This window comes from Culex quinquefasciatus, chromosome 1, assembly GCF_015732765.1.
Source record: "Culex quinquefasciatus strain JHB chromosome 1, VPISU_Cqui_1.0_pri_paternal, whole genome shotgun sequence".
Classification (NCBI taxonomy): Eukaryota; Metazoa; Arthropoda; class Insecta; order Diptera; family Culicidae; genus Culex; species Culex quinquefasciatus.
The window spans coordinates 94,338,021-94,348,415 of NC_051861.1; positions in this window are offsets into that span (position 1 = coordinate 94,338,021).

The following is a 10,395-nucleotide window of genomic DNA, read 5'->3' on the forward strand; positions in this document are numbered from 1 at the left end:
GCTGGGGTTTCGGGGGAAAACTCGAGAAAATAGAAGTTTTTCGGGTTGAGTTTCGAATGTGGTGTTTGTGTTTGCTGATTTGAAGAAAGGATTGAATTTTAAATTGAAACTAAAATAACGAAAATTTGAAAACTTCTTGTGAGAGAATTTTAGCGAGCAAGGTAGTGAAAAAATTAAAATTAAAAAAATAAACTAATTAAAATTCAAACAAAAAAAAATATATTGAAACACCTTCTCCCACACAATCTCGCACCTTTTGCTGGTTGCTTCCGGACAAGTCAAAAGTAAATTAGTCAGACTATAGTCTAATTTAATTTCACCTTCCAAAAGCCAGCACAACGTGTTGAATGATAAGCAGCCTCCCTCGCACTTGAATTTGTCTAGCAATGTATTGGGGGAAAGGGAGTAGAACAAAACTTTTGACTAACTGAATTAAACACGGAAAATGTTCTATTTTGATTTTTGTAAATATTTGCCAAAGTTGTTAATCCTTATCAGTTTTAATTTATTCGAATAGAAAATTTTCAAATGTACATTATTTTGTTTTCAGTTGGCAATTTTCCACATTCCAGCAGCTAGTTTCCGTCCTCACTTTGGCCGCACCACCCAAAGCCGACAGTCGAGTTTTGTGTCTTACTTTTCAGCTTAGTAAGCAACACCAGAGGAAAATAAATTCATACCACCTACAACCTCCTTCCAAATACCCTTCACGTGCATTTTTCTTTTTTGAAATTTTCCTCGGTAAACACTAAAGAGAAAGAAAAAAACAAACCCAGCTGGAGACATTTTCGAAGCGCCGACAGGGAGACATGAACCCCTCCCCCCCTTGCCACCACTTCTACACCTGGTTATTCATGGAGGTTTGTCCAGGTTGGAGGAAAATTTTTAAACTCATTTCACATTCCGACGTCGTCGCACCGGGGCCAACCTCACACGTGGACTTTTAGGGGGTGAAATCAGACGAACGGATTGCTGAAGGGAGTGGGAGAATGCCAACTTCTCTGTGGGGGTGGTTCAGTGCGGAAAAGTTTTTTTTTCAGATTTTTCGAATTTTATATGGAAAAGTTGTGGTTTTGGAAATGACGATTATTTTTTGTTTCGGGTAATTTGAATTTTGGTATTCATTGAATGCAAATTGGAAATCAGCCAACCCTGAATTTAGACATGATCAGTTCACTTTTTACAAACCATCCTCGCCGGCAAGAAGAAGGATCCAAAGGAAGTCAGTTGGAGGGCCGGCAAATCATTCGTCTATTGTTCCAAATTATCTTTTTGAGTTTAAGGAAGAAATCAAATTGAGACAACTAAAAGGTTATCAGGTAGTAGATTACCGTGATGTCCGGATTCATCAAACCCAGCGTAATTAAAAGACCTTGCGGATGAGTAAAAAAGATTGAAATTTTTTTAGATCTGATCTCCGATATTTTGATGAAAATAAATGTCTGGATCAATCATGCGACTCATCGTTGGTTAAGTAATCGAAAGATTTTTTCAACGAGGCCAAAACATTGAAGATCCAACAACCCTTTCAAATGTTTTGAGTATATGAAGTTGAATTTAGAGAACATTTGTGTGTCGGACATTGTTATTCAATATTAAAAAAAAACGTTACTTAATCCACCTTTAGGTGGTTAGTGCCTTCCTCTCATTTATAGAGTAATTACAATCCCTAAAGTGTCCACATGGTTTATGGATCTCCCTAACGTGATCGCAGCAAGGAGATGAAGTAAGAAGAAGATTCACATTTCCGCATACTTTATTGCAAGATGCTTTAGGTAAACACCGAAAATTTGGTTGAAATTTTAAATAAACAAAAAGTGCTATAAATCTTTTTATTTTATCTGTTTTCGATAAGAAGCCGATGAATTGAATCATTTTATAGGCGATAGACTATTTTTCTTAGCTCCAAAATATATTTTTTGTTGAAAAAATATTTTTGTTGCAAAATTCTCTTGCCTAATTTGTGTTCACCAATATCAGTGTCTTGAGTGTGTTTATCTTTTGCTCTTTGGTCTGACAGGGGGATTGGCAGCCAAACCCGCTTTGGTCTGACAGTTTTGGTCTGTCAGCTTTATGCTGGATTTTGGTCTGACAACGCGGGGGATTGGCAGCCACACCCCCTTGGATCGCCTAAGAGGTCCTAATAAAAATAAGTGACGAATAAAAAAATAGACTTCCTACAGACTTTTTGTCAAGATTATACAGACACCGCCTTTCAGGAAAATGGCATCCCTCTACAAGGCTTTTTACGTGGCGACCAGACGGGAACATTTGAGGTTATGTAAATTCAGACCATTTTTAAAACTGCTTGTAATTTTAGATAGGTAAGTCAGATCTTGAAATTTCTTAATCCACAAGAAAGGTCTTCTCATATGCTTTCTAAAAATATATAACATGTGAGGGTTTCATGAAAAAACCACCCTTCTTACCATAATTTTAATTTAATATGAAACAGTTTTTCTAACATAACTTTTTAAATACATCATAAAACTTCATGAATTTAAATAGCAACTTAGGGGACGTTAAGACGGATCGATTAAAACCATTCCGGCCAAAATCGGTTGAGCCTGTGACAAGATATTCCAGTGACATTGATTTGGTACACATGTCTACATACAGCCAAACACACAGACATTCGATATGTACAAATGAAGGTAAGTCTAGGAGGTCGAGTGATTTTATAGCCTTTCCTCAGTAAAGTGAGGAAGGCAAAAAAACTATATTAATGTGTAGAAGGCACCATCCACCACAGCGTGGACTATGTAACGTTTTCATCATTGAAAATCGAACTCGAAAAAAATGCACAAAATTTGCACTTTAATAGACTTTACCTCACCAGCAGTCCGATCAACAAAGTGAATGTTTAGGAAATTGCAGGAATTTTTTTCATAAATATGCTTTGCAGGGCCCGAAAAATCAGGGGGCAAAAAAATATTTTTACAATAAACTTCAAAATTTCAATGAAAATTCAAGGGCAACTAGCTGAAATCAAATTAAAATACATTCTCCTGCGTTTAAAATCATTTTTAGCATGTTTGGGTTTATTAAAAAATCGTAAGATTTTTTGAAAATTTTCGATGCAAAATCTTTTTTTTCGATACAATTTTGGTTTTTGTCAGATCTTAGATTTTTTGAAAACTAATGATTGCAAAACAACTGAACTAGTGTAAAATGCATTTTAAAACACTTTTTTCATTTAAATGTGAAGATTATGGCTTGTTATTTAAATTTTTATATTTTTATATTTTTTTGCCCCCCCCCCCCCCCCTTGACCTCGGCCAGGGCCGAGGGACAAAAACTTTTTTAAATATTTGCATCGGCCTTAACTATAAGTAAGAAAATACTGATGAATAGCAATATGTTGATCTTCTCAAAGTGTCATGATTTCCTTGATATACATGATTTCAAATTGGAATGCATTTTCCACTAGAAGAAGGGGCAATTCAAAAATCTGCCGCCTAGTTATGAATTTTTAAAAAATAGTGATTTTTGAAAATACTTAAAATTTCATGCAAAAAAAAATTAATTGAATTTTCATTTTTTAATCAAGACTAACATTTTAAATGGGCCAAACATATTCAATTATATTCAATTACGCCCATTTAAAAAGCTAGTCTCGATTAAAAAAAATAAAATATTTTTTTCGAAAAGATCGGAAAAATTTCAAGATTGTTTCATTTTTAACATGGAAAATCGGACCATTAGTTGCTGAGATATCGACATTAAAAAATGGTGGGCTGTTTGGGTGAGATTTCGAAAACTTCAATTTTCCTGTTTTTATTTCTTCAAGCCAATCTTCATGGTCTCTTAGACAATTTTATAGCAAATTTTCTTAAATTTTCGAAAAAAAAATTTTTGGAAATGGTCACTCATGGTCACTATTTTCAAAAATAAAAAAACTGTAAATATTTCGCTACAATCAAACTATCGGTGGCTTTATCTTGAAAGCGGAGCCCTTTATCAAAAAAATCTGTAAATTACTTTTCGATTGCAAATTCAATTTTACATAAAATATTGAGGTCACAGATTTTTTGACCATGTTTGGCTCAAAAGTTGCAGGTTTTTGTCTCCTAAAACATATCTTAAAATCTCGAAAATCAAAAAAATACATATTTTGGGAAATTGAGTTTCTGTGAAAAAAAAGTTGAATTAAAAAATCTGAAATTTTTTCCCATGTCGGGTCTTTGTCCCTATTTTGGGCCTTCTAAGCCGAGCGCACTTTTTATTTGATGTATTCTCAAAGGCTGCTATAGGCAGCCTTGCTTTTATTACATGAATAAGGTGGTTTTTTAATGTTAATGCTCTTACTTAATCACATTTTTGACGATAATACTTTAAATTTCTGTATAAGACCGAGAAACTAAAATATTTTTTGTCCCTATTTTGGGGATATTGCTTCTAGCATACGACCTTCTTTGTACATATTTTCGGCCTACCTTTTGATTGGTTGAAATCTCGAAGCAAATGGCGAACTATTTTGACGTACGGTTCAGCCCCAGCTCGTACAGTACAGCCGCACGAATTCGGTCGACAAACATGCTCAATCATCGTGATGTTTTAAGCTACAAATCAACATTAGAACGATTGATTTCACTTGCATTACGTGCATAATTATACATGGCTTGGTTTATATCATTCTTTACGAGTTTTAAACATAACTAAACATTGTTTGCGTAGCCAAACAACAAACCCGTAATATGCAAGCAAGACTGTAACTTGTGAAAAGCGCACACACACTGTCACAATTTGTAGAAGTGTCAAATGGACTGAATATAGAGCCATTATATATGTGTAAAAAAAGTGATATAAATATTATTAAGTGGTGCTGACAAGGAAATTCACCAAAAATCATCAGCAGATTGATTATCTTGGAGAATTTCGGGAGCGATTTTCTTTTGCGTGATTTGCCTCCTCTCTCTTTCGCGGGTGAAGAAAGTTCGCTAGCGAAATTAATTTTTTTTGCGGATATTCCATCCCTGCTGGAGTGTAATAAATCAATTTTGTTTTTGAAACATAATTCAAATCAATCTCTAATGTCTTTAAAATTTTTCAGTAGAACTATTTTCATATATAATTTGAAAACTTTTGATTCGTGCTTCAAATTTAGTTTAAAATGCAATATAAATTGATATGTATTGGTATAAATAAAACTAGTTTCAACGAATTTCAGGCAAAGCTTCGACTTTTTAACAATAATTTATATGTACTTTGTAAAAAAAAAAGTATAACATTAGTTAACTAAATATAAACATTGAATATTTTTATCAGCAACCTAATTGATGGTACATTTTACGTAAACATCAAATTTGAACAATTTAAATCTGATTGTAACAAGAAAAACTATGACTGTCGAAGTCCCCCCGGGATTCATACAAGCGGAAAAAGGTTTTATTGGGTTATTTTCAACATCTTTGCCAAATTTGAGTGAAATTGATCTTAACGTTAATATAAGCCTTGATTTAAAAAAATCAATTGTTTTCGAAAAGATCTGAAAATTTCACGAATGTTTCTTATTTGGACATTGCTAAGATATCGACATTAGAAAATGGTAAAAAATGCAATGTTTCTGTTTCTTTTTCTTTTATCCGCTGCATCTCAGCAACCAATGGTCCAATCTTCAATGTTTCTTAGAAGAAATTGTAGGAAATTTTCTGAAAGATATTTAAAGGAATGGACGATCATGTACACTTTTTTAAAAAATAAAATAAAAACAAAATTTTTCGGACAAAACTTAACTTAGAATGGCTTTATAAAAAAATGTTAAGTACATTTCGAGTGCAATTAGATTAGAAGTTTTGGTCCATACTTCTGAATGGCTTAGAATATGCTTGGTTTTGTTATTTATAAAAGTTCAAAGATTTAAAAAAATATTGATTTTGGGAAGTTCGATTTTGGGAAAGTTTTTTTTTGTGAAAAAATGTTAATTAGGGGAGCTTTCTCAGCCTATTTCTATTATCGGCCTATCAGCACTTTGATCATGAATTACAGCTTTCATAAAGTGTTTTTGACAGTTCCAAAGTAATAAATAGCTCAAATAAAAGTGAGCAAGCAACTCTCCATTAGGTTTTACGCCGATTCGGTTTTTAGGTTAGAAATTTGCAGCTTGGCTGCACTGTTTACATTTTTTTGCACGTGTGTATCAGTAAAAATGTGTGTGCGTGTGCGCTCGTGACGTCACGCTGTAAAACCTAATTGTTGATACATCTGAAAATGTTGATTTTATAGCGGAAAATGGCAAAAGTGATGAGAATTGGTCGAGCGGCTTAGAGTGATTAAAATGGGTATATTTGCCCTAATAAATCACATTTTTTTTTTTCAGTGTCCTTTTTATCTGAACAGTAATCATCAATACCTACAACTTTGCCGAAGACACCATATCAATCAAAAAATTCCTTGAAAAGTTACAGATTTTCGAATATTTACGTACCAATTTTGTACGAACAGCTGGCAAAATTGTATGGCGATTTGTATGGGTGAACCAATGACACAAAATAGCTTATTTGGTCTTAGGAAAGGCCACCACAAAGTTTAAGCCAAATCAAAAAAAAAAATAAATAAAATCCATTTCCGGGTTTGGTGGAGCCTGGGCCATATTTTGATCCAATATGAAGCCTCTTTTGATTGTAAAAATAAAAACCTGAAAATAATTTTTCATCGATGTTCATACAAGGCCAAAAACCCCTTGGCCGATAGGTTCCCCTGCATGATTTTTTCTCCAATTTTGGTCATCTGTCTATGAGCGAGTTGTGGCGCTATAACCACGGCAAATAGTGTCCAGGGCATTCGTGGAAATACAATGTCCCATCCCAGAGGGTCCCGGAGTACCAAACCTTCTTAGCATGGTGCTCCCAACGAAAACAACCAAAATCTCGGAGCGTATGGTGGTGTGTCCCCACGCTTCCTCCCCTGTCGATTCAGAATTGTGTTGTTGTTCGAACACTCAGTGCTCAAACTCAACCCAATTACGAGTCATCTCTGCGATACGGCTTTACGCAGTAGGCCTGGCCGCTTTAACGCTTGTGATGTTTCAATGCATTCCGATGCAATGACGCACTACAAATGTTAATAAATGACAAGAAGAGTGCTAGGCGTCATCTAACCTAAGGCACTCTCCAGGATCCCTTCGAAAGATTGGCTGCGCTAGGGTCTGATTAGATTAGATTAGATTAGATTTTGGTCATCTGTCTATTTTAGCATATAGAATCGACCACTTAATCGATCGATTCGAGGACCTTTTTGCAAAACTATTGGTTCAATCACGGTCTCACTCAACTCTTGGAACAAGATTGTTATGAGATTTAATTATTTTTAATTTCTTGTAATTTGAAGAGGTTTTAAAAAATCAAGCAATGCCCAGACTCTGTCAATCCACAGCGTAAAACGCCAACAGTTTTAATCCACTAACCAAACCACCCATTTTCCTTGGCCGGGGTCGATTGAGTCTTCATCATCCCGTCCAGTGCCTGGCGTTGACAGATTAACGCGTTCGACTTCCCTTGACCGCCGTCGTGCGCGAGTACTCCTTCAGATATGCATTCTGCCGGTTCTGTGCATCTCGTCCACCGGACTCGGCGGAAGAATCGAAATTTATTACCTTTGTCTTGACCATCGGCCTGGGTTGGCCGGCCACACAATTGGAAGACGTGAAGTCATACGTCAAGCTCGCACGCTAAGCGGATCAGCAAATTGTTGCTTCCATGGGATTACACAGATTTTTATCCGCCGGTCGCGATGACCGCAGGTTCAACCCCCACGCGACCATTTGTCCCGTTGGGATTCGAACTTCTGTGTGTTTGAACCTTTTTTTGCGGGACCAACATGCGTAACAGTGGAACTTGACAAAGGACAAGAAGCTGTGAAATCAATTAAGTAATTTATTTTTAATTAAGTTGTTTTCAGGTTATATTTACATTCTAAATGAAACACTTTATTGGTATATTTTAAATGAAGGGACAAAAGCAAAACATGCAGTCCTTTCTCAAATAAATATTACAACAGCTCATCAAACTTTTAAACACTTTGAAATTGGTTATTATATTTGTGCAACAATCTTAAAATAAGGGATTGAGCACTCTCTGTGTTTATACTGGCACCTTCTTGATGTGCCTGCAACCAACAGAGTTGACCTACCTCAAGGCACTTCAGAATCACCGGCAAGATAATAACACGACATCACCTTCAGCCGCGGACCGACTGTGTCGGTGCAAACCTCCCCGCTCAGAATGTCATAATTTGCATGCCGGGCAACACCCTCTTCCTCGATGTCTCGGCATCTTGGCCCGTGGAAGTGAACTGCTCATTGAACCTCTGGAGACTGCAAAGTGCCTGCAAGTCGTTCATAGCCATAACCATAATCATGAACAATGATAATAAACGGTAATTTTGTTGCCCAGGAAAAAGAAAGACCACCCATTGGGAATTCGGAGTAATTTCATGCAAAGTTATGAGGTCACCAGACGCAACTCGCGAACCTACAACCAGACATGCATCCGCTCTAACTCCTCTTCTAGAAGAACTTCTTTGGCATTTCACTTAGAAGATACCCAGCATGTTGTGCCAGTGATTAGAATACGCTAATTACGCTTGTCTTTTAGGCTCCCGAAGACCCTGAGAGATTATTTTGAAACCCAACTGAGATATAGGTTAAGAGCTCTTAATTGCACTCAAAGAGCTTTTAAGAAGTTCTTCTTGAGAGCTTAAGAGAACATTTACATGAAAATATAGCTAAAATCGGGGTTTTCAATGAACCAATGTTTTCTACACATTATTCAAGCCAAAAACAAGAGATTTTTACCTAGCAACAAGCATAACATTGCTTAAAACGAAAATGCCATCTAGAACAAGCTGAGTGCCGTTAAAAAGAGCTCATAGTGCCGATGCATGTCTGCCTACAACCTAGATGACAGTTCCGACTGTTACAGAGTTCCCAGACGCAGACAATTGGTCACGTGCAAATGAGGTGCGCGATCGATGAACGATTGGCGCGAATTAATGGCCATAATTGGATGTCAATATTGGCGTTGCCATTGTTTTCAGCTTCTTTGATTGACGCAGGTTTTCTTATTGATCACTATGCAAACAATTGATCGTTTCTTGAGTACTTTCACTGGTTGAATATTAAGCAGGGGATCAAATTTGTTGGTATGGCATAAACCGATTGCAGACTAAACAAATCTTTGGCCAGGAGTGCGAGTCTAAGATAAACTGTTTTAATCCAAAGTTACAAATTTAAATGACCAGTACTTTTCACCTCAGCACTCATAATTTTAAATAGGGTTTCTCCGATGCTACAATCAAAATTGACGAGTAATTTCAATTTTTGGGTATTGTTTCAACTCGATCTGATCGTGCTATCGTGTCGCACATCGCTTTTTGACGTTCCGAGAAAAACGCGATGTAATGTTTGAGCTTGAATTAACAAAAAATAGAGCACGCAATGCAAACAATTATAAATGTTTACAGTAACCGGGCATGAACGTGTGTCAAACGTGTTCTGGCTAAAAATCCCTTGGCCAGTTGTCGCACTTACAGCTATTTACAGGGTGTGTCAAGATAGCACTATCAGATCGAAACTTCGTTCATATTAAGAGTGACTACTAAGCTTTAAGTTCGTTAGTGTTTTGAAGTTGATGCTTTTAAAAATGATACTTCGAAAAAAGTAGATGCTTTGGAATTGAAAGCTGGAAAATAACGAACAAGCATAACCAGCATTGTCCCTCACACGTGGAGGATTTTCGTGCCGAGCATGCTCGCTCTTCTTCAACATTTGAAACATTTCGTCGCTTGCACACAACATTGTACGCAACGTTCGATGCAAAGTGGAGCGTGTCCGTGCTAAAGCGAACAACTTGAATGCATTTCTACAATGTTGTTCGACAGAACTTGATTTTGATTGAACATTTCTCTGGATTCGAACATGTATTTTGTTAAATTATTTTTCACTTCGTAGTATTCTAGATTACTTTTTCAAATCCACCAAGGTGCCATGGGTTTCCTATGTACATAGGACCTTTTGAAAAAGTAAGCTAGAATTATTTGAAAGAATGAGCTAATGTTAAGCTTTCAAGTTTCAATTAAAGACAACAAGGATGAAAGACTCTTCCCAAACCAATGAATGTAAAGTTTGTTAGGATTTCTTTTCTGCTCATAAAAAACCTTACAGGTATGAATTCAAATTTGATTTTATTTATTGGAAAAAGATATTGTCAACCTTTACGCCACCTTGACATTTGCTCGTCTTCAGCTGTTCTTTTCCCTGAGAATGTAAGCTAGCCTGTCCCATTTTGAGGTCATGTCGAGGAATTTCAGGTGCTCACTTCTTAAATGGTAGATTATGATGTTAGGAACAATGTTTTCTTAGACAAGAAAAAATAATAAAATACTTTCTCGCACCCC